The sequence below is a fragment of the Miscanthus floridulus genome, chromosome 11 (assembly GCF_019320115.1).
Source record: "Miscanthus floridulus cultivar M001 chromosome 11, ASM1932011v1, whole genome shotgun sequence".
Classification (NCBI taxonomy): domain Eukaryota; kingdom Viridiplantae; phylum Streptophyta; class Magnoliopsida; order Poales; family Poaceae; genus Miscanthus; species Miscanthus floridulus.
In genome coordinates, this window is record NC_089590.1 from 31,471,020 (window position 1) to 31,498,886 (window position 27,867).

General features: G+C 48.9%; 1 pseudogene; it reads right to left on the bottom strand.

Annotated features, from left to right (window-relative positions):
• Window positions 1–4,999: 4,999 nt before the first annotated feature.
• LOC136491757 (putative F-box/LRR-repeat protein At3g58880) lies at window positions 5,000–8,026 on the bottom strand (annotated as a pseudogene).
• Window positions 8,027–27,867: the final 19,841 nt, after the last annotated feature.

The window sequence follows — 27,867 nt, forward strand, 5'->3', positions numbered from 1 at the left end:
CTTCATCTATACATTAACAGCAGTTCATCATAGGACCAAAAGTACGAAAGGTGACAACGTACACCTAGTACACAAAAGCACTTCAGCTACACAAAGTGAGAATGTACACTACATCATCGCACAAACATCAGTTAACCATGGCACCAAAAGCACATCATCTACCAGCAGCAACACGATTTCAATTTATGCTTTGAACCAACAGCAAATAAACTAGGGGGGAGGGGTGAAGAACAGAGGCACCATAACCTTATACATGCCGATGAAGCATTCATGGTAGAAAGGTTCCATCTCGGACAGCACCACGGCTATGCGTGCAACCACCTCTGGGTGCAGATTCTCGCCAAGAACCTTTTTTGCCAGGCGCCCAGCTACCTCTGGGTTCATGTTGACGCCGGCAACCCCATGCAGGGCCACATCCACGCCGGAAGCCCCAGCCCCGGCCGCGGCCACCTTAATTAGGTGCCACATCCACGCCGGCAGCCCCGGCCGCAGCCACCGTAGGGGCCACATCCACGTCGGTAGCCCCATCCGCGGCTACCGCAAGGGCCAGATCCACGCTGGCAGCCCCGTCCGCGGTGACCGCAAGGGCCAGATCCACGTTGGTAGCCTCGTCCACGGCCACCGCAGGGGCCAGCTCCACGCCGACCGCCACATTAGCGGCCACCTCTACATCTTCTGAGCCAGGGACGTACACGTCGCCCTACGAGTTGAAGCGCAGGCCAGCCCTCTCGATTCGGCACCCGCGTACGTAGATCCACGCCTCCTCAGCCGAGTTGGCGCTACTTGGCTTCACCACTGATTCGGTGGCGCCTGGCTTTACAACGTGGCCGACCGTCGCACTAGCGCCGGCGTGCGTTCTAATCCCACAAGCACCAGACTTGCCGCTGCGGCCGGCCAACCTCACGAGGTCGCGGATCCCGCTACCGACCTTCATCAGGTCAGCACTGCGGGGCCCGGCCATCTTGCCGCCTCCACGCATCCGCCGGCTACGTCGGCGGCCGCCTGCAGCCATGCCCGCAGTCTACTACTGCTAGTACTCCGTATGCTTCGGACGCCATCTTGCCTTTCATTTTGGGATTTTTTTTAACTGCAAAGGTGCAGTTAAATTGGGACGGAGGGAGTAACAGAATATGAAAAATCTGCTCGTTGCTTTGGGCCTAGCGACCTAGCTAGGATGTCAGCTACCCTCGGGTATAAGGTAGTGTGTCCAACGCTTGCTATTCTTTGTTTTTATTATTTTGATATTACCTAAACTTCCCTTTGTTTTTTCTGTTTTGTAGTCTGTTATTCTGAGTAAGCTCACTGTCGAAAAAGCTGATGAGAGGGAGAAGTTCATGCTTAGCCAGAGCACGAAGATGGCTGAGCTCGAGGCCAAGCTCGAGAAAGAGAACAAGACCTTGGACAATATAAAAAATGATCTCTCCGAGGCTAACTCCGAGCTTAAGAGGAATAATGTATTGCTTACGAATACCTGTAGCGACCTTGCTCAGCAGGTCGACAAGCTGGAGAAAAGAGCCGAAGATATTCTTGGCGTTTTGGAGAAACTCCGAAATGCCGCAGAGAAAGATGCGCAAACTATCGCAGAGCAGGAAAAAATGATTCATACCCTTGGCGAGAATCTCCAAGAGCAATAGACTTTTGTTGAGGAGGCAGAACAGGTTCTGAAGAAAAGGTTCTCTGAGATTTACGAGGGGTACAAGGCTGCTCTTGCAGAGTTTGGCGCAGAGCCTCTTCCGTTTCCGGCCGACGAAAAAGTAAAAGAAATATTTGACTGGATGGATGAGGAGTTTAAAGGCCTTCCCGAGGTCATTACTGGCATCAGTGACTTTGCTGCTTCCTTCTGCCTTGATAGTGCATTTCAACTCCTTGAAAAGAACAGCTGCTCTCATTTCTTGACACTCGCGGCTCGCACCTATAAGTTCCCCTCGGCCTCGGAGCTTGGTGCAGAGGAGAAATAAAAAAATGTGAGAGCTACGAAGGTAAATTTCTTCAAATAGCTTTGGGCTACCCCGGGGGGAGAGTACACGAGGCTGGTGGCTCAGGAGCGGCTTGCGAAGGTCGGAGATTTTTTAATTTCGTGTTTCTTTTGGCTTTCTTTTTGTCTCGTACCTCACTTGACATTGTTTCTCATGTTTCCGCAGATCAAGGAGGAGGAAGCGAGAGGTGAAGGCAGGGACGAAGGCGCTGATATAAAGGGGAGCAGTAGCTCGTCGAGGCTAGCCTAGGGCTCGTGCTTGTAATTTGAAGTTGTTGTGATACACTTGGTGCTTAGGGGGCTGCTTTTGCAGACTAAGCTTGTAAATGTTGATTGCTTGGTCAGAACTCAGAACTCATGTTTAAGCTAGTTGCTTCTAACGTGACTAGCCTCGCCGGTTTCTTTTTTACCTGTCTTTAAGTGTTTGTTTTACTGAATTCATAGCGCAAGGGAGCGAGGATTGCTTTTTCTTTTTTGAAAAACGTCACCCCCCTCCTTGCTTCTTTGCGCGTAGATTTCGGTTCCTTGCTCCTATGAATGACGGGAATCTGCTTGTTAGTTTTGAGCCAAAATTCTGAGCGCAAAGGGATGAGAACCGCCTCTCTTTTTTTTTTTTTTTGAAAAAACGCCCCCCCCCCCCCCCCCCCCCCCCCCCCCCGGCTGTATGCTCGCAGGTCTTCCACGAGGTTGTTTCTTCGTGGAAAGAGGATGAAAACGATTTTTGTTTGCCAAAAAACGTTTTTAACCGCCCCCCCCCCCCCCCCCCCCCCCCCCCCCCCCCCCGCCCCAAAAAAGACTGAGCATAGCTTATTCTTAGTGTTATCGTAGCCTCTACTTGCTTATCGCTGCCTCTCTATTTTCTGAGTCACAAGTTCGAGTCTAGTTGTCGTGATCTTTGAGTGAAGGTATAAGTTATTATCTAACATCTCACATTATCTCAAATTACTTATCTCACAATCACATTACTTCTAACATCATCATCACCCAAAAAACCCCAAAACAGAAAGGACTCACCTCGCTGCCAGTCGCCGCCCGTGCCTTCCCTTTGTCAAGGGGTTTGAAGCCTGGTGGGACGTCGGGCGCGACGTACTCGTGGTCCTCCATGGCTTCAGTTTTGATTTTGACGCCGCTCGAGGTCGACGGCCCCGGCGGGGACTGAAGCCGAAGAAGCCGCTTCGAAAAGCGGGTTGGCACAGGGCGCGGGCGCGCGGTGGAGGAGCACCGGCGGCGGGCTGCTGCAGGGGTGGCGCCGCCACGGACGAGGGGTAGCGGGTGGACGACAGCCCCGATGTCGTCGTCGCCGGAGAGAAGGCGAAATGCCCCGAGGCCGAGTCACGCGCCTGCCTCCTGGAGATGTGTGCCTTCCGTCCGGTCATCTTCGGCGCTCCGGCGGGGTTCCGGCGAGAGTGGAGGAGGGGAAGTTGGAGGAGGGGAAGTTGGAGGAAGAGGAAGTTGCAGGAGCGGGCAACCGACGGGCATGGGCGCGTGAGAGGAACGTCATGGGCGTTTTAATATTCCCCGGAGCTCTGTGCTGGCGGGCGGCGTTAATGCCAGCGAGCGCTGATTCACTGTGCTGGCGGGCCGCGCTACCGCCTGGCATCACTGAGTCCCACGTATAAATGCCGCTCCCCCGGGATGCTATTTTTCTAAGGCCTCGTTTAGTTGGCAAAATTTTCGATGAAATGACACTGTAGTATTTTGTTGTTATTTAATAATTAGTGTTTAATCATAGTCTAATTAGGTTTAAAAGATTTGTCTCGTGAATTTCGTCTAAACTGTGTAATTAATTTTATTTTTTATTTATATTTAATGTTTTATGCATGTATCTAAAGATTCGATGTGACGAGAAATCTTGAAAAATTTGGTATTTTAGAGTGAAACTAAATGTTACCTAACTCCCGCTCTACGAATGTTCTTCTTCCAACTACTGACGCCGGCAGGCCTGCTCTGTCCGCGCCTCCCCCACATTGCATTGTACGACTGTCACCCCCCACTGTTTCATTTTGTTGCTTCCATTTTGTTCAATAAATGGGTATTTACTCCATTTTGTTTCCATAAACAGTGTACTGTCGCCCCCACATAAACAGTGCTTCATTTTGCTTCCATTTTGTTCAATAAATGGTTATTTACTCCTCCATTTTGTTTCCATAAACAGTGTACTGTCGCCCACATTGTATTGTCGCCCCCACATAAACAGTGCTTCATTTTGTTTCCAATTTGTCAATACAAATGTTTCATTTTGTTTCCATTTTGTTCAAATGATCACAAATTTGTTTATTAGATTATTTGTATCCTATATGAAATTATGCACATTTATATGATTTTAATTGATTTTTATGTGGATAGTTTGGGCTAAGTATGGATGGTGGTGGCGGCCGTGGAGGTGGCTGCCATGGTGGTGGCGGCCGTGGACATTTCGGGCACGATGACACTCCACCTACTGTTCCAGGACTGCAATTCCATGGGCCCATTGACATTCCATTCGGCAATCGAACCAGAGGAGCAATTCCCAACATAGTAATATTCTTTCCTTCTTTTAATTGATTTTGTTACTACACATGAATAAATTCTAAATTTACGTCAATGCAGCTTATCAATAATATTAGATGGCTCAGAGATGTTGTCCAAGATTTAGGTGGTACTGATCCTGTGGTCCAAACAGAGGACGTCGACGTAGGACCAGTTATGCAAAGAAAACATATCTCTTTTCAAGTACCTGATCGACATGCAGCTCTCACCTCGTTGTCACCAGGACAGGCCATCCCGATGGTCGCAATTGCCGCATGGGGTAGCCCATCGGCATATATGGTGACTGTTAACAGGACCGTCGTGGAAGCCTGCCTACAGCAGCTTAACCTTCATGGGTACTTTGTGCCAGACTTTTCATGGTTTCGAATGAGATGCCTCGAGGAGGAAGACAACAATGTGATTATCACTGCTAAGAGGCTTTCTCCACTACATGACATGGTATGGAACATTCTTTTATCATTCTTTCAACTTTAGTGGTGTTACATCTTTTAACTTTCATCATGTTGTTATCATCTTTTATAGGACATAATTCATGGTAGTACCATTGCCGAAGTGAGCCTTCGCGCGATTCTGGATCAAGTTCTGGATAGGCTACATTTGACTTACATGGGTGGACACCCAAACTACACCCCACAGTTGAGGTTCCAGGCGAGTCTCACTTTCTATAGGCCACATCAGTCTCCAATGTTCTCCGTTCATAGTAATGTATGTCGCCGTCCATGTGAAGCGAAGGAGAGTGCACTCATCCGTGCTCTCACTTATTTTGATGAAGCTCTGGGCTGGACGATTGGAGACACTAGATATTTTCCATATCTAAGGATGCGAGCCGACGTCTGATGAAATATGTAACATGCATGGTTGTCACATTTGAACTTGTTCTCTCTAGGACCTCTAATTTATTGATGTAATAACTTGCACTATTATCATAACTGCTTATATTATATTGTGGCTTGGATGATGTACCCCTTCCCTTTTCTTATGCTGGCAGTAAGTTACAAGATAATAAAGTCTAAATAACATTTTTTCATGTGAAGAAGTTTGAAACAATTTCGAAATCATTTGAGTTAAGAAAGGCCCCCAGAACAGCATCGTAGTGAGTATCGGAGGACCGTCAACTTTTGCAGCAGTCCCAACCGATTGAAAAGTCAAATTACAAAAGAAACATCATGTTCAGATCCCTGAACTCGTGGATTTCTCTTCATCGAGGAGATGAGTTCCATGGTTTTCATGACTGGCCACAAATACGAAAGCTGATGAGAATGCAGTTTGTGCCTGAAACGAGGACCAAATCTTAGTAAAATTAACAAATCAAACATCATTGTCAGATCCTCTGAACTCATGAATTTCTACCTTTTCAGATATGTTAGCAAAAGCTAAGAGCAACTCCAGCAAGGGTCATACTCAAACCCCTACTCAAAAAGTAGAGATCAAGGGCGAAAAAACCCACTCCAGCAGGGTCCCTATTTGGGTCCTTGCTCCAGGGAGGACCTACTTTTCCCCTTGAATGACTTCTTGTTTTACTATCTGGTTTACCACAAAGAATGGTGGCTAAAATTACTACTGAATCTTCAGGCATGGTTCTATCAATAGCTCATATACAGAAGCCATAAACTTCAGGTCAGTATGAATAAAACCATTAAAAACGCCTAGGGCAACTAGCAGACCAGGAGTTGGTGTGCCAAGAAATGCAGATGTAGATTACATTCCATCACTTCCATGTTGACTCAAGTCTGAGGAAAGAAAAGGATAGCATTACCTCCAAGTCAGGAGAAGAGGGTTTTTATGGTCGTCGTAAGGAATCATGTCCAATTATGAAACTTTACAAAAGGGGTCAGCTGTTGACAAATCATGTACTTGCTCCGCAAACGCAATGGAGAGCAACGAAGGGCAGCTGTTTTTAGCCACAACATCAAAAATGTCCCTGCTTGAAGCTTTTTTTATTTTCTCAATCCATAAGTTGCTGGGATTTTGATCATCAGATAACTCAAGCCTCATTGACTGTAGCATTCTCGCATTCAAAACAAAGAACTTGGCAAAGTAAAAATGTGATCTGTTGCACCGATAGTTTGTCAACACAATTTTCTTCAGACGAATTTCAGGGGTACCAATAAGATTCTTGTATTTATGAAACCAAGTATTTTTCTTCCCTGCATTATGTGTCTGAAAAGGCAAAATGAACATGACAATAGTAACGACCTAGCATTAGAATGGAGGAAAAAGAATGCAGAGGACACCCTATTATGGAGGAAAAGTTTAATCACCTTGATGTACAGCTTCTCTAAGCAGGGGAAGCGTTTCAACAAGTTAATAACCATTTCCAAACAAAGAACCGGCTGGGTTAAAGCTAAGACCTTCATGCTGTGAACCACCGTCGTCGAGCTAGGAATGCATGATCTCTGAGTAAAGCACATAATACAAAGTTTAATATCATGATCAGACAAGGGGACTTTGATCCGTTTGTTCGAAAAAAGGGTCTTGGATCCGTCACGAATATTAAAGTGAGAAGGGAGGTGATACCTGAAAAGCTGTGTTACCAATCTGAAAAGTTGTGCTGCCAACGTCGTGTGTGAGGTCGTCAACACTAGGTAGTGCCAAAACATGCAATTTTGGTGCCGAGGCAACCGATACGGTGACTTCCATGGCAGAACCTTCAAAACGAAGTAACCTTTCTAGATATGGTGCATCCTTGATGATGAGTTGTTGCAAATTGGTGTGTTCATCACTATAAGTACGAAGCAAACCAATGCTTCTAAGGCTCTGGGACACAATTTGGACGCGAGAGCAGCCCATGATGTTAGCTATCAGCAAGCTTTGCAGGGCAGGGCAGGCCGCGAACAAGGCATTGAAAGAAGTTTCCGAGATTCTGACATCCTAAAGGCTTAGCTGCTTTAGAAGTGGCGGCGCGAAGCCTTCCGGGAAAGCGCAGCCGCCGAAGCTGGCGGCGCGAAGGGTGGGCGAGAAGCGGTGTACTGATGCCGGCAGGGGGGGACTCTCCTGAGGAATGCTAACGCCGAGGTGGAACTTGAGCTCCTGGAGGTCGTTGAGGGCGGGGGACGAGAGCCACTGGTCCAGGGTCGCGGAGCGGACGTCGACGTCGAGGTCGAGGAAATCAAGCTGGGTGCAGAAGCGGCGGCCGGGGCCCTGATGCGCGGAGAGGATGCGCGAGACGTAGGCGGTGCTGATGTCGAGGTTGAGAGGAGCCGAGCGCCAGCGTTTGGAGAGGACCTGCGTGCAGGCGCCGTCCTTGGTGGGGAGGAAGGAGACGATGTGGCCGAGGACGACGTCCGGGAGGCGGCTGATGTCGACGAGCTCTTGTTCTTCCTCCAGCCTCCTCTTCATGGCTCTCGTGATCATGGCGATGGCGGCGCGGCGCGGCAGGTGGGGGAGGAGTGGAGATCGGAATGGCGGCGCAACGGCGGGCGGCGGGGATTGGGGAATCGGAGTGGGAGCTGTCGAGTCGCTGCTCGCTGCCGACAGGAGAGGTGGGGGGCTCAGGGCCTCAGGGGTGGTGTGGGTGGCGTGGGGTTGGGGGGGGGGGGGGGGGGGGGGGGGGGGGGGGGGGGCGCGGGGTGGGGGGTGGGGGGGCGCTCTTATCAACGCTGTCGACGCTGCTGGATACCGTGTGTTGCAACACGCTGTCAAGACTGCTAACACGCTGTCAACACTGCTGGATACCGTCTCTAGCAGCGCGAAATCAATTTATGCCCTTATCAATTTATGCTCGTTACGTCTGTGGAATTAGAATAATTAATTAATACTGTTGCGTATATAGTAAATTTATCAAAGAGAGCAATAGGAGCGACCGCGGTAAACAGTGAAGGAACAGTAATAGTAATGCTCCGATTAAATGCGCGTGGAATTCAGGCTTCCTGAGCATTCCCATACGGATCCTTCACTGTTCACAGCGATAGCACCGATTACTCTCGTTGATAAACTTACTGTTCATGCAACAGTATTAATTATTCTAATTCTAGAAACGTAACAAGCATAAATTGATAAGGGTAAAATATTTTGTTCAAAAAATTAAGGGAAAGGTACAGTGTTTTTCTCTTACGACAAATCAGTCAACGGTACTTTTCAGCATGCCTTTTCAGCAAAGCGAATAGAGCCGATACTCAATACCACTAACGGTATATATATTATTATTACTCCCTTCGTCTCTAAATAACGGTCGTTTTCGCTTTCCGATAAACAACTTTGACTAAATATATATAAAAATATTAATATTTATTTATGGTACAAAATTAATATCATTAGATAGATCGTTAAATCTATTTTTATAATAAATTTATTTAAAAATATAAATGTTGTACGTATTTTCTATAAATCTAATCAAATTTATGGCACGAAAATCAAAAGCGACAGTTATTTAGGGATATAAAAGTACATATTAATGCCGACGTTTTTCCAAGACGCGCTATGACACTGTTGAGTTATACAGTGGTCTCTCGTCTGCCGACGCACGCTCATGGTCAGGTATGTTATCTAGAATAGAATCTGTTCTCCTGTCTAGACACTGAATGACTGGAACATAACATAACAGAGGAACAATATACAGAGGGCAATCGATACTCATGTTGATGCTTGGTTTGGCTAGGATAGGATCAGAGCTAGCCCGGTGGCCGTCTCCATGGAGTTGAGCCACAGCTCCCGTTCCCAATGGACCGTTCATCATGTTTGCTGTGGGTCTGGCATAACCGGGCTGCGCTCTACATCTATTATGGCCCTGTTTTGGTTGGGATTTTGAACTTGCTTTTATTTTTGCTAAAACTAAAAACCAATCAAAAGACCTAAAAGCTACACCTGTTTTTGTTCAAAGATAGCTTTTGCTCTAGTATAAAACTAAAAGCACCTGAGCAAAAGTTTTGTACTAGAGGTGCTTTTAGTTTTGTACTAGAGCAAAAGCTATCTTTCTGATTTAAAATAAGTTATTATTGTCGGGTACTACAAAAAGGGGTCCCCTAAGCAAAAACCGAAAAAATCGTTTAGACCCCGTCAGAATCAAAGTCGAGAGACAACTATTCGTTAACCCCCGGCCCCGTCCAAGGCCACCGATTCTCCGCCTTGCTCGAGGCCTCGCACGAGGGGCCTCGGACGGTCTACCGATTTTCCGCCTCGCTCGAGGCCTCGCACGAAAGGCCTCGAACGGGGAACCGATCCTCCGTCTCGCCCGAGACCCCGCACGTACATCCTCGGACGAGATGCCGATTCTCCGTCTCGCTCGAGGCCGGCTCGGCAATAACCCCGTCGCCTCTGCCTCAACCGATCTCCCCAACAGAGCGTCGCATCTAATTAATACGACCAACCACTCCCACGACATCAGACGGACGACGGCTCGACACAGCAGAGTAGCCGACGAGACGGAAAGTCGCATCAGCACCATACCGTCCAGGACAGGACAGGGCAGGGGTTACCGGCCGCTGTGCTTGGTACTATGCCCACGACCGGCGCCCATACTGCACTATGCTACGTAACCCCTGCTCCAGGAACAACACGGCGTGCGGAGTCAAGTCCGGGTTACTATAGTCTCGGAATCAGTATATAGGACCAACTGCTCCCTCCACGCCTCGACAATCTACTTCAGGGTCTCGACAACCTCGGGATTCGCGCCTGCCGAGCCCCCCCCCCCCCCCCCACGACGGCTCGGCCTCGGCACCAACGGAGCCTCGGCTCTTCACGCGGTCAACATACAGCGACTAGCACGTCGCCCGCCAGGCCCTGCGTCAAGCTATCACTAGAGCTCCCACGTCGCACAGGATCAGATATGACCGGCGTGTTGCTCCAGCACTTCAAGGGCAGGACCACTCCATCGGCCATGCCGCCGCAGTAACAAGCTACAGGGCTTGGACATGTCGCCTCTATTCACACGACGCCACATAGCTAACACATGTATCACCCCTGTCCCCCCTTCCACTATAAAAGGGAGGGATCGGGGCCGTTTCTAGGGGGAGGCCCGAGTGCACGAGATAGACGAACATGTATAGGAGGACAGACTTAATCTCACGCTCGCACACACCCAGGCATAGACGGGATCACGAGGTAGACGAACACACGCTCGACACTCTGTAATGCGCACGCTTCCCCGCCGCCTGAGATCAACATCTCAAGCAATCCACGCCGCTCCATGCAGAGACCTGGGACTAGCTCCCTCTCTCGCCCTGCTTGTAACCCCCTACTACGAGCATTTTGGTGTAAGGAATACAAGATCGATCTCTCAGACTGGACGTAGGGCACCTATTGCCCGAACCACTATAAACCTTGTGTCTCTTTGCATCACCATCCGGGATTAGGGGCACGCAGTATATTTTTACTAGTTGGTTGAGGGCCCATCGGTCCAAAACACCGACAGTTGGTGCGCTAGGTAGGGGGCTCTGTGTGTCAGCTTCATCATCATGGCAGACCCCGTACGACCACTGTGTCTCGGCATGGTGATCTGGTTCGGATGATCACTATCAAGTATGTGTAAGATGGAGGGCTCCTAAGCACTCTCAAGCATGGACACAAAGTCCCCTGAGGTGCTTAGCACCAGCCATGTCCGAAGGCCACTTCTATTTATAGCCCCAAGGGCTAAACTAGCCATTACCCCTTCACTGGGCAACAGTCGGGTCGACCAGACGCTCCGGTCGTATTGACCGGATGCTGGACCTTAGCTTTCGGTCGCCCGATGACAGCCACGTGTCACCTGCGTTCAACGGCATTCTTCCGATCTCAATGGTCATCTTCTGATAGGACGCTGGATCCTCAGCGTCCGGTCGTTTACAGTAAGGTACCGACATTGACCAGACATGTCCGGTCGCACATGATCGGACGTAGCCCAGCGTCCGGTCATACTCCAGCTCTTGCGTCACCATGCGTCAGCCTGACCAGACGTGCCCTGCCAGCATCCGATCACTTCCAGTGCCAGCGTCCAATGCACTCAGAGAGACTCTGCCTTTTCTATGTAGGTCGCTGGTGGCACTGTCGGACTGTCCGCACTCTATGGGCAGAAACTCCGCCGGTGGATTTTCTTCACCAAGTTGATCCACATCAACTCCAACTCCATCTCCTTTGTAAATGTGCCAACACTACCAAGTGTACACCACCATATGTATGTGTGTTAGCTTTTCACAATCATTTCCCAAAGGATGTTAGCCACTTAACTTGCCACGCCACTCGATCCTAGTGACGATGCAAAGTTTAGATCACTCGAGTGGCACTAGATGACCGATATGCAAACAAGTTTGCTCCTCTTGATAGTGCGGCCATCTATCCTAAACCCGGTCATAAACTTCTCTACACATCTATGACTGGTGAAATGAAATGCCCTAGGTTATACCTTTGCCTGCGCATTCCATTCCATCTCCTCTAATGTCGATGCAACACATGCACCAACACGATCAACAATGATATGATCCACTTCATATCATCATGTGATCATATTGGTTCATCGATCTTGACTTCACTTGCTTTTCACCGTTGCCTTCGTCCATCGGCGCCAAGTTTTGCTCAAGCTTCACCGCCACACGGTCCATCGCTCCAAAGCCTCTGACTTGCCCTTCACGCTTGCAACCGGTCCATCAAGCCAAGTCTTGTCTTGATCTTCTCCACCTTTTATCACATGACTCAATGTCTTGTCTCATGTGCAATTAAGCTCCTTCATCATCACATGTGTGAGCTTTGCAACATCTCTAAGCCATTTTCACCTTCATAGCATATGCTGCTCACACACATGTACCTATGGACTAATCACCTGTGTATCTTACATAAACACAATTAGTCCACCTAAGTTGTCACTCAATTACCAAAACCAAACAAGGACCTTTCAATCTCCCTCTTTTTTGGTAATTGATGACAACTCTACAAAGATATGGAAATTAAGCTCTTTTGGATTCATGTTGCTTGCCCAAGCAATTTTACCATGTGAAAATGATTTTGGACAAGTACCACAAACCCGAAATGGTAGTATTTGCTCCCCCTACATATGTGCTAGAGTGTTTGATTTGAAGGTCACACATATGCATAGATTAAAAATGTGGGAGAGTAAATACTACAAAATGATGCTAAGGTGTATAGAATAAACCTTTGAAGCGTGTACCAATCAGAGTTGCATCTTTAAGTTCATCCTTAGCACCATGGTTAGCTAGACATCACTTGGAAATAAAAGCACTAGATACCTTGTGAGATCAACATTAAAAGCAAGGTACTAGCATTACTTGAAAAGCATACCAAGTGTCTAGCTATCATCCTATGCATGCTAGTTATCAAATCATCATTCAAGTTCTATAACTAGCATACACCGCACAAGCATGCATATTGAATTTAAAAGCTTATGCAATGCAAGTAAGCACATGAATATGCACATATCAAATGCAATCAATCAAAGTCATGAGCTTGCTCCCCTACTTGTGTGCTTCTCTTGTCCAAAAATTTTGATCCATCTTTTTTCTTCACTGTTGCTCCCTCTTTGTCCATGTCCAACCTCTATTTCTTTTATATCTCATCTCTCCCATTGTACAATCTCTCCCCCATTTAATCAAGCTTTTATATCTTTGTACAATCTCTCCCCCTTTGTCATCAATTTCCATAAAAAGTGTGCTTCTTATTGATGCAAAGGTATGCATTTGGGGTAGATGGTTGAGGCTTGAATCTTGCATTTTTTATGGACATCACTTGATTGTTGGAATGACACCATTTGTAAATACCACTTGTAGCTTGTATAGGGCTTCTTGAGATACCACACATAAGATTTTTGATCTTGTGATCAATTTGTGGGACACCTCGCCCTATGTGATAGCATGGGCCATTTGATACACTTGAGCTCTTGTAGGTGAGGGATGCATTCTTCATTTGATGACCACTTAAAGTTGAGGATCACTTATGGAACCATCGTCTTTCATGGTTGATATCATATATAGATGTAATACCACTTGTATGAAGTGAATACCATTTGAAAGAATCTTCTAGTATGGAACCACTTGTTTGATTTATCAATAAAGACCATTTCTTGAACATTTGCTATCTTTATGAGTACCACTTATAGGATATCACTTGTGAGTTGATCTAGACATCATTTGTTGATTCTTGATAAAATACTTGAGTCTAGATACCATTTGAAATAAACAAACTAGGTATCCATTTGCTTTGTTGTCTTGTGCTTGTACTTTTATCACTATTATGAGCTTCTATGATTGACTTGAACTAAATTGATTTGCCTAAGCTTCCAAGTCCAGTTTGAACCAATGACAAGCTTCTTCACACCTCTTGCAAGGGTTATCTTGCCAATGTTATACTTGTCACTTGTTAGCAATCCAAATTAGATCAAGTACTTGGGATTACTAGCTCATGAACAAATTCATATACTAACCACTAGATCAAGTAATCATCCAAACAATAGTGGTAGGCTATGAATTTAAATATTTCATTTGTTATGCATGATCCTAAGAAGCATGTACTATATGCACTAACCGCATACTAGTAAGGGATGAAATGATCATGCACATTACAATGATACCTTTGCTATGTTGGAGTAGAGGATAGTCACATAGATTCTAATTTATTACTCCAATAGCAATGTGAAGTCCAATTATAAGCTTGGTGAAGACCAATAGATACCATGTTGAATTTCATTCTTCACCCATATGAAATGAATACCACTTATGATCAAGTGCACTTTCTTGTTGTGGTTGACTTGCTTTATCTTTTGATCTTTGCTTGCATGAGAGTATCAATTTGAGAATACCACTTGAAATATCATGATTAGCTCTCTTTTGGGTGTTTCTTGCTTTTCTTGATCAACCCTTTTGATTGCTTCAACTAAGCATCTCAAATATTCCTCGGATCGCCACTTCTATGTTATCCTTCCAAGTACCACACTTGGTTCACCTACACATAGGCGGCAAGCCCCTACACTAGGGAGAAGTGACCTCTCTCCAAGAATCATTCTTGATACTCACTTGAAATGACTTGATTGATTGATCCAAGTGATGGACTTAACTTGGTGAGTAACCTTGATTCCTTCTTTAAGTCTTTTTCTTTCTTCTTATTTAAGTCCTTTTCTTTCTACTAAATGATCTCAAATCATATCTAGAACTTAAATTTCATCTTCAACTTGAGTTTGATCTTGATCTTCATTTTGAGTACCAAAGGTGTGCAAAGTACACTCCACAATCAAATAGCCTTGTACTCATATCTTGTCATGCTTCTAGATTATTTCAAAACCAAACTTAGGTACCTCAAACACTTGTAAACATATTTCCAACTTAAGGACCTTTCAATCAAAGTGACTCTAGATCAATCCAACATTTGTCACTTTTCTGACAGATTTTGTACCCTTCAAAGAAATACGCATATCTCCCAAAGTACAAATCCAAATACCACGAAATTTGGTGGAGATGTTCTTTACTAAGTTATCTAGCAGCTGTAAAAATTTGAGCTTTATTTGACTTCTATATTGCTGCCATATATCAATTCTTCCACCACTGCTACATGCTGAAAACTGCTGCATTATAGCTGACAAGAACAACTCCAAAACCGAAGCATTTCTTATCCAATTTTTATGAAATTTCTACAGAATCTTATACCATAAGTCTAGAGCATGTATACCAATTTTCATGCCAATCCAATAAGTTTTGATCACTCAAATATGGCTAAGATCACAGCTAGCTCAGATTCTCAATTATAGGATAGATTTCAATAATTGAGCTATACTTCTTCAAATGTGAATCAAACTTGAAGCTAACTTGTTTGAATACTTCCATAAGACATATATCCATTCAAACCACTTATTAAATGTCATCTTATGAATTTCTCCAATACAAATCAATCCAAACTTGCTTACTAAGCAATTATCCATTCAATCAACTTATAGCAAGCAACATTACATATTTATCCAATTCAATCAACTCATATGCACCTAAATGAAATGATCAACAAGAGATATACCTTAGTTAGCTCATGATCATCCAACTAGTAAGCTTCAACTCAATTATTTGCAAGTTATCAAATATATTCCAATGAATTACCAACAACCTTGAATATGACACTTGTATGTTGTAGCACATTTGGACTTCACTCAATTTTCACTTGGCATTGGGTTTGTTTGTGCACTAGGCTTCATAACTTGATTCAACATATGATGAACAATGTGAGATCAATTGAATCAAGTCTCCAATGCCGTTGGTACCTACAAACAATCATCCACTTTTTGATAGTACCTAAACAAGTTTGGGTCCTCTCAAGTTAGGAGCAACATACTTAGGCAATGCCTTAGTATGAGTAGCGGAATGTTTTGCAATAGCAACTATAGAGGTACCATTACCATCCTTTCTAAGCATATTATTATCAATAATTGAAATAGGCTTAGAAATGTCACCTAGGGGACATGAATGTGCCATGTGTCCCCTTTCCCGGCATGAGTAGCACTTTCTCTTTGGTTGAGCCTTCTCTTCTTTGCTCATGTGGTGCTTCTCATTGCCTTGCCTCTCATGGATTGCTTGAGCCTTCTTCTCAAGCTTGGTAGGACACTTAGAGGCAAAGTGTCCCATACTTTCACACTTAAAGCACTTGATGTGAGCATGATCTTTCTTCTCATCTTTCTTCTTGCTCATCATCTTGGCATCTTGAGTTTGCATTGGATGCCTTGCCTTTCCACCCCTTCTTGTTTTCTTCTTCTTTATCATCAAATCACCACCATCTTCATGGTTGATCTTGAGTTGAACTTGGGGTGTCTTCTCTTGCTCAACTTGTGGCTTTGGTTGAGGCTTCACTTGTTGCTTCACTAATTGCTTGGTTGGGCACATTGAGGTAAGATGACCCCAAGTGCGGCACTTAAAGCACTTGACATGCTTTAGCCTCTCTTCTTCTTTTATACTCTTGAGCGTCTCAATGTTAGGGCAACTATTTGCAAGGTGTCCCGCTTCATGACACCGGTAGCACATGGTATGAGAGAGCTTTCTTTGTTGTAGCTTCTTCATCATTCTTTCTCTCTTTATTTCACCCTTTGTCATCTTCTTCTTGAAGCCAAGGCCACACTTGTCACCATAGTTTCTTTGAGTCTTCAACATGTGCTCAAAGGTGACTTTTGAGTTGTAGCACCTCTCTAACTTGTTGCTCAATTTCTTCACTTCACTTTTGAGCTCAATGTTCTCCTTCAAAATGTTAGTCTCACAAGACATGGAAGTAGAACAAGCATCTATATGTGAAGAGCATGGCATATCTAATAAATCATCACAAGAGGTGGATACATGCTTCTTGCCTACATCACAAGGGTTAGCAATATTTTGCGATTAATCATTTGATCCATGTGATGAGCTCTCATTATTTTTAAGTTTCTTTGTAAACACTTTAATGAGAGAAGCATGTTGTTCTAATAATTCATCATGAGATGCAAGTAGTGTCTCATGATTCAATTTTAGCTCATTATGTGAAGATTTATAAGCATCAAGTAATTTCTTATGTTCTTCACAAGAGTTCTTTAGAAATGAGTTTTCATTTTCTAAGTTCAATGTTTTAGCTTTCTCATTTTCTAAAGACATGGTCATGCTAGCAAGTCTACTAACAAGCTCATCATATGAATCAACATGATCAACCACATTATCATTTGTTACCTTAGTGTCACCTTGTGACATGAGACAATGTGGTGTGGTTGGAGAGCATGTAGTAGCATCTTCATCATGGCTTGAGCATGAACCATTATTACCATCAAGTGTGCATGGGGTAGCATCATCACTTGCAACACTTGTGGCATCATCATCAACTTTGTCAAGTGAACTTGTAGTACATCGATCATCATCATCACTTGACCATAAGGTGGAGCAATCTTTCATAATCACCAAATTGTGATCATGCTCAACACACTCATGCACCTTCTTCTTGGACTCATCCTCCTTCTTGAATTTGCCATCATCCCATGTGGAGGAATCACCGAAGGTTTCCTTGATGGACTCCCATATCTCACGAGCGGTCCCCTTGTAGTTTACTTGCTTCATCAAATCAAAATGTAAAGCATCCAATAGAAAACAACAAGCATGTGCACCAAATTCATAGAGGACTCTTTGAGCTTTGGTTAGAGTTCTATGATCCAAGACATAGGTGAGACCACTAGTGACAACCCACCAAAATTTAGGTCCCTTTGCACGAAAATGATTAAGCATATGATTTTTCCAAAGTGTAAAGTTTGTGCCATCAAAAATGTGTGCCTCACAAACATCTAGCCCATTAGACGCCATCCTCTCGGGTCGGTGAAGATCACAAATGAGAGACCGGACTCTGATACCACTTGAAGGGTCGAGATGGTGGACTAGAGGGGGGGTGAATAGTCTTTTCTAAAATTAATCGTGTTGGCTAACCGAAACAAGTGCGAAATTATAACTATCGGTCTAGCCAAGACTACACCCCTCTATTTATGTTCTCTAACACCTTCCAAAGATACTAATCAAGCAACAAAGGTGCCGGGCTAGCTAGAGCTCTCCTAACCAATTCTAGAAGCAAGGTCACATAAACCTATGCCACTAGTACTTTAAGCAACTAGGGAGCTCCTACACATGCTAGTAAGCAAAAGCACAAAGCCAACTAAGCTCACTAGCAATGCTCAATAACAAGGCAACCATGCCGAATTAGAGAGCGCAATTACTTGGCTACACAAACTAAGCAATGTGACTAACAAGGTTACACAAACCAAATTAGCCACGCAAGGGAGCTACTTCTATGCTACTCAAGCAAAAAGGTAATTAGCAAGCTACACAAGGTATCTAATTACAAGAGCAACTACACAAACTTAATATATATGAAAGTAATTGCAAGCTTATGTGACGAGGATGCAAACCAATGGGAAGAACAAGGTTGACACAATGATTTTTCTCCTGAGGTTCACGTGTTTGTCAACACGCTAGTCCCCATTGTGTCGACCGCTCACTTGGTGGTTCGGCGGCTAATTAGCATCCCCCACTAAGCCCACACGTTGGGCGCCGCAAGAACCTACCCCAAAAGTAAGGGTAGCTCAATGACACGCTTTACTAAAGTTGCTCTTCGCGGCTCCCGCAGGGCGAGCACAATGCCCCTCACAAAGCACTTCTCCGGAGCGCCGCACAAGCTTCTTGCGGGCTTCGATGGAGACCACCACCAAGCTGTCTAGGAGGTGGCAACCTCCAAGAGTAACAAGCACCACCGGCTTGCAACTCGATCACCTAGTGCCACTCGATGCAACCTCATGATGCAATCGCACTAGAATCGCTCACTCACATAATCGGATGATCACTGTCAAGTATGTGTAAGATGGAGGGCTCCTAAGCACTCTCAAGCATGGACATAAAGTCCCCTGAGGTGCTCAGCACCAGTCATGTTCGAAGGCCACTTCTATTTATAGCTCCAAGGGCTAAACTAGCCGTTACCCCTTCACTGGGCAACAGTTGGGTCGACCAGATGCTCCGGTCGTGTTGACCGGACGCTGGACCTCAGCGTCCAGTCGCTCGATGATAGCCACGTGTCACCTGCGTTCAACGGCATTCTTCCGATCTCAACGGTCATCTTCTGACTAGACGTAGCAGCTTCAACTGATCGGACGCTAGACCCTCAGTGTCTAGTCATTTATAGTAAGGTACCGACCTTGACCGGACGTGTCCGGTCGCACGTGATCGGACGTAGCCCAGCGTCCGGTCATACTCTAGCTCCTGCGTCACCATGCGTCAACTTGACCGAACGTGCCCTGCCAGCACCCGATCACTTCTAGTGCCAGCGTCCGATGCACTTAGAGAGACTCTGCCTTTTCTATGTAGGTCGCTGGTGGCACTGTCGGACTGTCCGCACTCTATGGGCAGAAACTCCGCCGGTGGATTTTCTTCACCAAGTTGATCCACATCAACTCCAACTCCATCTCCTTTATAAATGTGCCAACACTACCAAGTGTACACCACCATGTGTATGTGTGTTAGCTTTTCACAATCATTTCCCAAAGGATGTTAGCCACTCAACTTGCCACGCCACTCGATCCTAGCGACGATGCAAAGTTTAGATCACTCGAGTGGCACTAGATGACCGATATGCAAACAAGTTTGCTCCTCTTGATAGTACGGCCATCTATCCTGAACCCGGTCATAAACTTCTCTACACACCTATGACCGGTGAAATGAAATGCCCTAGGTTATACCTTTGCCTATGCATTCCATTCCATCTCCTCTAATGTCGATGCAACACATGCACCAACACGATCAACAATGATATGATCCACTTCATATCATCATGTGATCATACTAGTTCATCGATCTTGACTTCACTTGCTTTTCACCGTTGCCTTCATCCATCGATGCCAAGTCTTGCTCAAGCTTCACCGCCACGCGGTCCATCGCTCCAAAGCCTCCGACTTGCCCTTCACGCTTGCAACCGGTCCATCAAGCCAAGTCTTGTCTTGATCTTCTCCACCTTTGATCACATGACTCAATGTCTTGTCTCATGTGCAATTAAGCTCCTTCATCTTTAGATGTGTGAGCTTTGCAACATCTCTAAGCCATTTTCACCTTCATGGCATATGTTGCTCACACACATGTACCTATGGACTAATCACCTGTGTATCTTACATAAACACAATTAGTTCACCTAAGTTGTCACTCAATTACCAAAACCAAACAAGGACCTTTCAGTTACCAACATGGGGCCGATCCAAGACCTCAAGGGAGTACAGAGGGTTATGGGAAGCCTTGTGGCCCTGAGCCGCTTCATCTCGCACCTTGGCAAAAAAGGCTTGCCTCTGTACCGCCTCTTGAGGAAATCGGAACGCTTTTCTTGGACCCCCGAGACCGAAGAAGCCCTCGCCAAACTCAAGGCATTGCTCACCAATCCTCCTATCCTGGTACCGCCGACCAAGGGCGAGGCCCTCTTACTCTACATCGCTGCAACGACCCAAGTGGTCAGCGCGGCCGTGGTGGTCGAAAGGTAGGAAGAGGGGCACGCTCTACCCATCCAATGACCTATTTACTTCATCAGCGAAGTGCTTTTTGAGACCAAAGCACGCTACCCCCACATCTAGAAACTGATCTATGCCATGGTCTTGGCTCGACGCAAGCTGTGTCACTACTTCGAGTCCCACCAGGTGACCGTGGTATCGTCTTTCCCCCTAGGAGAGATAATCCATAACTGGGAGGCCTCGGGTAGGATAGCCAAGTGGGTCGTCGAACTCATGGGGGAGGCTCTATCCTTTGCGCCTCGGAAAGCAATTAAATCTCAGGTCTTGGCCGATTTCATGGCAGAGTGGACCAACACCCAACTGCCACCTGCCTAAGTCCAGGCGGAATACTAAACCATGTACTTCGATGGGTTCCTGATGAAGACCAGGGTGGGCGCGGGTCTGCTCTTCATCTCACCCCTCGAAGTACACATGCGCTACATGATTCGGCTCCACTTCACCGCCTCCAACAACGTAGCGGAGTACGAAGCCCTCGTCAACGTCTTGCAGATCACCACCGAACTTGGAGTACGGCGTCTCGACGTATAGGGTGATTCGTAGCTCGTTGTTGATCAAGTGATGAAGGAGTCAAACTGCCATGACCCCAAAATGGAGGCATACTACAAGCTAGTATGTCGCCTTGAAGACAAGTTCGACGGTCTCGAACTCAACCACATCGCGCGTAAATTCAATGAGGCCGCAGATGAACTGGTAAAGATGGCGTCGATGCGGGCCCCGAGCCCCCAAACATCTTTGCTAGAGACCTCCACAAACCTTCCATCGACTGTGCCTCGGCGGTGGAAGAGGGCCCAGCGGTCGAGCCCCCCATAGGGCTCGAGGCCCCCTCTGTCGCCGAGACTCCTTCGGTCGAGCCTGAGGTCATGGAAGTCAACATGGAGCCTCCCGAGGCCAACCAGGGCATGGACTGGTGAGTCCCGTTCCTTGATTGCCTCGTCTGAGGAGAGCTTCCCACTGATAGGACCAAAGCCCGATGGCTTGCTTAGTGACCCAAGGCTTACGTTCTCAGCGACGGCGAATTGTACAGGCGAAGCCCATCTAGCGTCCTCCAACGATGCATCACTACCGAGGCAGGTTGAGCCCTACTTTGGGACTTGCATGCGGGAGCCTATGGGCACCATGCAGCGCCTCGGATGCTCGTTGGAAATGCCTTTCACCAAGGGTTCTACTGGCCAATGGCTGTTGCTGATGCCACCAAGCTAGTATGCTCCTGCGAAGGATGCCAGTACTATGAACGACAGACGCATCTCTCGGCCCAAGCTCTTCAAACCATCCCCATCACATGGCCGTTTGCCATATGGGGGATTGACATGGTTGGGCCTCTACAGAAGGCCCCTGGGGGCTTCACCCATCTGCTGGTAGCAATCGATAAGGTCTCGAAGTGGATCGAGGCTCGTCCGATCAATCAAATCAAGTCTGAGCAAGCGGTGCTGTTCTTCACTGATATCATCCACAGGTTCAGGGTTCCAAACACCATCATCACCAACAATGGAATGCAGTTTACCGGCCACAAGTTCCTGATGTTCTATGATGACCACCACATCCGTGTGGCCTAGTCGGCCGTAGGACATCCTAGGACAAACAACCAAGTAAAGTGTACCAACGGCATGATCCTACAAGGCCTTAAGCCAAGAATATACAACCGGTTGAAGAAATTAGCAAGAAATGGCTTACCAAACTCCCATCGGTCATCTAGAGCCTGAGGAACACCCTGAGCCGAGCCATAGGGTTCACACTGCTATTCCTAGTCTATGGAGCCGAGGCCATCCTCCCCACTGACTTGGAATACGGTTCCCCGAGGCTATAGGCCTACAACGAGCAAAGTAACCACACCGCCCGCGAAGACGCCCTCGACCAACTAGAGGAAGCTCGAGACGTTGTGCTGCTACATTCGGCCAAGTACCAACAAGCCCTACGACGCTATCAAGCCTAGCGCATTCGAAGCCGAGACCTAAAGGTGGACGACCTGGTGTTGAGGCTGAGGCAGAGCAACAAGGGCCGCCACAAGCTGACCCCACCATGGGAAGGACCATACATCGTCGCTCAAGTGCTGAAGCCTAGGACCTACAAGCTAGCCAACGAGAAGGGCGAAATCCTCACCAACACTTGGAACATAGAATAGCTATGTCGCTTTTACCCCTAAATTTCCAAGCATTGTATACATTGTTTCTTGAAATACAATTAAAAAGTGTTCTTTAGTTGTCCTAATTTTTCGAGAAACCCCCCGGGCCCATCAAGGGCCTCAGCGATACAATAACTTCATTAGGGAGACTCGGCTCCGCCTCTGCAGAGGTGCCCACAACGGGGCTCAAACAAGACATGGCTCTGCCTCTACAGAACCGAGCCTCCCTCGGGGGCTAGATGGGGGGACTCCCCCCTAAGTCCCCACACAATTTTTAGTCATTTTTCAAAAAATTTCCACGCTAAACCCTCTAGCACGCTCTGACAAATCAATTGTAAAGAACCTAAGGACCGAAAGTCTGTCTCAGGGCCAAAAGGCCGGATGAGTCATGAGACGGCCTACACCTCTAGGCTACGGCACTCCCTCACCACCTTTTTGCCCTAGGGACAACTTAGGCTCCGAGGAAGTTTTTTGCAAATGATATGTTCAGAAACAAGACAGAGGGCAGAGGCTCGGAAATACAATAAAGAAAAACGATTAAGAAGCGTAGACACATAAGTATTTCAAAAAGGCCTCGATAGACCACCAGTGTTATGATACTGTAACGTAATCCCTAATTTATTTACATGGCCTCTTGGGCCCAAGTCAGGGCTCAGGGTCTCCAGCATCGGCGGACAGCAGGGGAGGGACCACCTCCTCTTCAAACAGCTTGGCCAGCGCCATGCCGGGGCCCTCAGTTGGCTCCCTCAGCTTTGTGACCTCCTCATCGGCCTCCTCATCGTCCTCTAGCAAGACATAGCCGTCACTGATGGCCTCGAGGTCGACACCAGCGTAGTGCGAGGAGATGACGGCCAAGGCACGCTTGACGCCCGCATGTAGCGCCCCCCGAAGTCGCTCGCGCACTTGGTCGCTCAACGTGACCAAGCGGCTCCTAAGGGAGCTGCCCGACTAGGCCCCCTCAACCTCTAGGGCCTCACACATGGTACGGGCGGCACTCTGTAGCGTGTTGTGCTCCTCGATCTTGGCCTCAAGCACCGCCTACACTACGACAGAGGCCTCGGCTGCCCAGGTGACCTCCTCCAACTCTGCGCCAAAACAAACGGAATAGGGTTGAGCGCAAAGGAAAACAAGCCAATATAGGGGCGGAGGCCTATGGGGCTCACCCTCGGCTTTCTCCTCCCAGCGCTGGGCCTCGACCTAAGAGGCCTCAGCTTTCTCCTTCCAGCCTTGGACCTCGACTTGAGAAGCCTCGGCCGCCCTAGAAGCCTCTTTCTCCAGCTCTGCATCACACCAGGGAGTTAGGTGTCAAACACAAGAGAAACAAATAAAATAAGGGGAATAGGACTCACCCTCGACCTTTCCCTTCTAGACCACAGCCTCAGTTAGGGAGGCCTCAGCTACCTTGAGGGCCTCTGCCAGGGTGCCTTTCACCAGCAGGTGCGCACCCTGCTCCGCCCCTAGCTGCCTAGCGAGGGCCTTGGCAGAGGCCGTCGCTTCTTCAACCCGAGACCAAAAAGTGTCCCGATCACCAGCCACCTGGGTCAGCTCCTCCTCTAGCTCCTTGACCCACGACGCCAAAGGGGTGACCTGCTCCTGAGCCGTGGCCACCTTTGCCTTCATATTGGCACAGCGAAGGCGGAGGTCCTCCACCTCTGCGCTCGTTGGCGTCAGCGAGCAAGCCCTTCTACCGCTGGAGCTAGTCCCAGACAATCGGAGGAACAATGACTTCCCAAGGGACCGGGTCTCGAGCTCCTAGATAGGCAAAATAGGGGTCATTCACTACGAGAAAACTCAAAAAAAGACAACACCACATGAGAAAAAAAGGCATGAACCTGGGCGACCCCGGGTAGATCATCGGCCACGACGGACAGCGCTGTCCGCAGTGACCGCTCCACCAGCTGGCGGTATTGCTCGAAGGTGTCCTAGCGCCCCCCCTCGGTCGTGTCCTTGAGGGCAAATAGAGGCTCCCCCTCAGGGTTGTCCTGGCTCTACCACAAGACATGTGGGTGATCCCACCCGCGGGGCTCGGGTCATACCCGCACGAGGGCCGAGCTTCCCTCGCCCGAGGTCAGAGCTGGCTGCTCCATAGTGCCGGCCGCCTTGACATCGACCACCTCCTTCGCCTGGGAAGTATCATCGGAGGAGATCGAATGGACCTCCACTTCCTGGGCGCTCTCCTGCAATGGCAGTGGGCCTTGGACTGGCGGCGGTGTTGAGGCTTGCCCCACCTCCGCCTCCACTTCCTGGGCCACTGGCTTCACCGCGCTCACGCCGGCTCCTGCCACCCCGGCCTTGGTGGTCTCGGGGGCTCTGGTCCCTGCCACCCCGACCTTAGTGGTCTCAGGGGCTCTGGTCCCTGCCACCCCGACCTCGGTGGTCTCGGGGGCTCCGGTCCCTGCCACTTCGGCCTCAGTGGTCCTGGGCACTCGGCCTCGGAAGTTCGAGGGGCCTCTGTCTCACCCTCGGTGGCCTCAGCAATTGAGGGCACCTCGGCCCCATCTGACTCGCGGGCCTCGGCCTCATGGGACGTAGGCGTTTCCTCCCCCGCTCGCTCCATGGCCGCCCCAGTAACCTCCCCCTGGGCGACTAGCTCCTTCGAGTCGGCCCTCACCGATGCCCCGCCGCGCTGTATGGTGGCCTACGCCTCCACCACCTGTTGAGCGGTGGAGCCTATGCTTACCTTGAGCGACTTACGTGGTGCCAGGGCAGGCACCTCCACCTTACGCTTTCGGTTGAAGGCAGAACACCCACTTGGTCAGCATATGACCATAAAGCGAGCAGGAAACGATACGAACTCCACTAAAAAAACACTCACCTTGAGCGGGGGTGCAACTGCTTCGGCACTGCGACCCACCTCTGCAACGGCGGTGGCAGCGGTGGTGGCACGGCCTCCGTATCTGCTGGTGCCGGCTGGCCCTCGCCGAACTCTGGCACCCCCTCGGTCCTCTGTGGGGGCAGTTGCATTGCCCCTGCTGCCACCTGCTCCACCTCTGCCCTCGAGCCCACCGGGCTAACGGTGCGTTTTCCTAACGCCCGTGCCTTGGGCAAGTCAGCCTTGGCCTCAGGGCGGGCGGTCGCTGGCCCTGAGGCATCCTCTCTTCCTCCTCCTAGAAGCGCCGGGCTGCTCACTGATGCCCCGAGCGCTGTCTCCCCAATGTCGGGGAGATGGTCCAGGGGACCCCGCCCCATCTCGCTCTCGTCACCATCGCCCGAAGAGTCCGACGACAGCGACGGCGACGGAGACGCCTCCACCAGGAGACCATCCTACCTCTGCTATCGGTGGCGCTTCTCTAGACCCTCGCGCTCAAGGATCTTCCTCATGTGCTTTGCCTCCTCGGCATCCTTCCGCTTCTTCTATGCCTCGGCATGCGCCTGGTTCGCCGCTCGCCACGCTGCGTCCTCAGGAACGGGCGGCAGGGAGGCTCACACGTCTCTCATCCCCTATAGGAACGACGAACACAAATAAGGGACCAAAAAACAGTAAGGAACGAGGAGGCCTCGGGGGCCGTAGCAGTGTGTGACTTACCAAAGAAAGGTACCTCTGCGATGGGCGCATCGTGAACGGGGTCAGACCACCGATCTTTAGCCGCCCCTCCACCATCTCTCTCACTTGATGAAGAATCTCCTTATTGGAGAGGCCGAAGGCAGACATCCGGATGCCCTCGATCGGCTTGTCCAGTCTCATCTCGAACAGGCGCCGCCGCCGTGCCATCAGCGGCAGCACCCTCCGGCAATGGAAGGCAGCCACGACCACAGCCGCCATAAGGCTACGGTTTCACAGCCTCTCCAGCCCATCCAGGAGCGGCTGTAGCTTGGGCTAATCCTCCTTCGGGACGCCATACCTCCACTTCTCCGGACATCTCTCCACGATCCGCCCGGTGTAGGGGGGAAGTCCGCTGTCGTTGTTGTGGAGGTAGAACCAGCTGGTGTACCAGCGGCGATTGGTTGACGCGAGCTAGGCTAGGATGTAAAGGTGCTGCCGGTCCTAGCGCACTTGGAGAGTGTAGCCGCCGGCCCTCACCGCCTTCCTCGTGCCCGTCATACCTGTCGGCTTGGTGGTATGCCCCACTCGGAAGAGGTGGAGCCATAGCTCCCAATGGGGAGCAATCGCCAAGTACCCTCGCAGACGGCGACGAAGATGGCTGCCTACGCAATGGAGTTGGGGTTGAAGTTGTGGAGCTCCACGCCATAGTAGTGTGGGAGCGCCCGCATGAACCAGTCTACCGGTAGGCCGAGGCCACGCTCGTGAAAGGACACAAAGCTCACAATGTAGCCATCGCGTGGCCTCGGCTCCGGCTCGCCCGACGGAGCAATCCACTCTGGCCTGTTGGGGTCGATAACAGGACGGAGAAGGCCATCGTCGATGAGCGACTGGAGCGTCTCCACGGACATGTCGGACTGACCCCAAGGATCTACCTCAATGACAACAGTGCTGGCCATGAGTGTGATAGAGAATACGACTACGACGGTAAGCCTCTCTCGCTCCATCTTTCTACCTCGCCCTTCTCCCTTCTTCTCCTCGGCGCTCTCTATTCCTAGCAATAGCTCGAGGGCAGTAAAGGCGAATGCAGGCAAGGTAAGGAGGGGAGGGGCGAGGCTCATTGTGTATTTATGCAGGAAGGGGGCAAAATGGGCGGGCGATGAAATCGGGGAAGTTTCCCTCAGATCCGGCACAGTTAATCCAGATCTGATTTAACCGCCCACGCACCCGCCTTTTCCTTATTAATCGTGTGAATAGTTATGTCTCATCCACTGATAGAGCATCGCCTGCCGTTGTCAAGACGATGGGGGGGAATATCCCCCACCCGATTCCTTTCAGACGAAGGAACTAGGCATCGAGCCCGTTAGGGTCCAGGGGTTCAAAGGCTGGGCCCCCGAGGGTTTCGACAGCCGCCTCAGGGCAACAGAGTTAGGGACAACTGCGGGCGAGCCCATACGGGGCCAAAGCCCAAGCAAGCGAAATGCTTGGGATGCCCCAAGTCGTGTCCGAGATTGGCAGGGAGGTCTCCGAATGGGATCCCACCATAGGGAGGCACCGAGCCATTAGGGCCCATCGAACGGCCCCGGCACCCACTAGAGAAGCCCTCTGGTACTCTTGGAGTGCGTCTCTGGACCACTAGCCAACCCCTATCAAATGGGGCACGGGCCTCTACTCGGACTTACTCGATAATAGCTCACCGGAAGTGTCACCGCTCACGCCCACCAAGGGTAGCTTGGCATATTTCACCCCTTCTTCCGAACAAAAAGGATGTGCGAGGGTCGTACAAAAAGCCAGGGGAACCCCTGATGGCCCTCTCGCTCTGTGTAGAG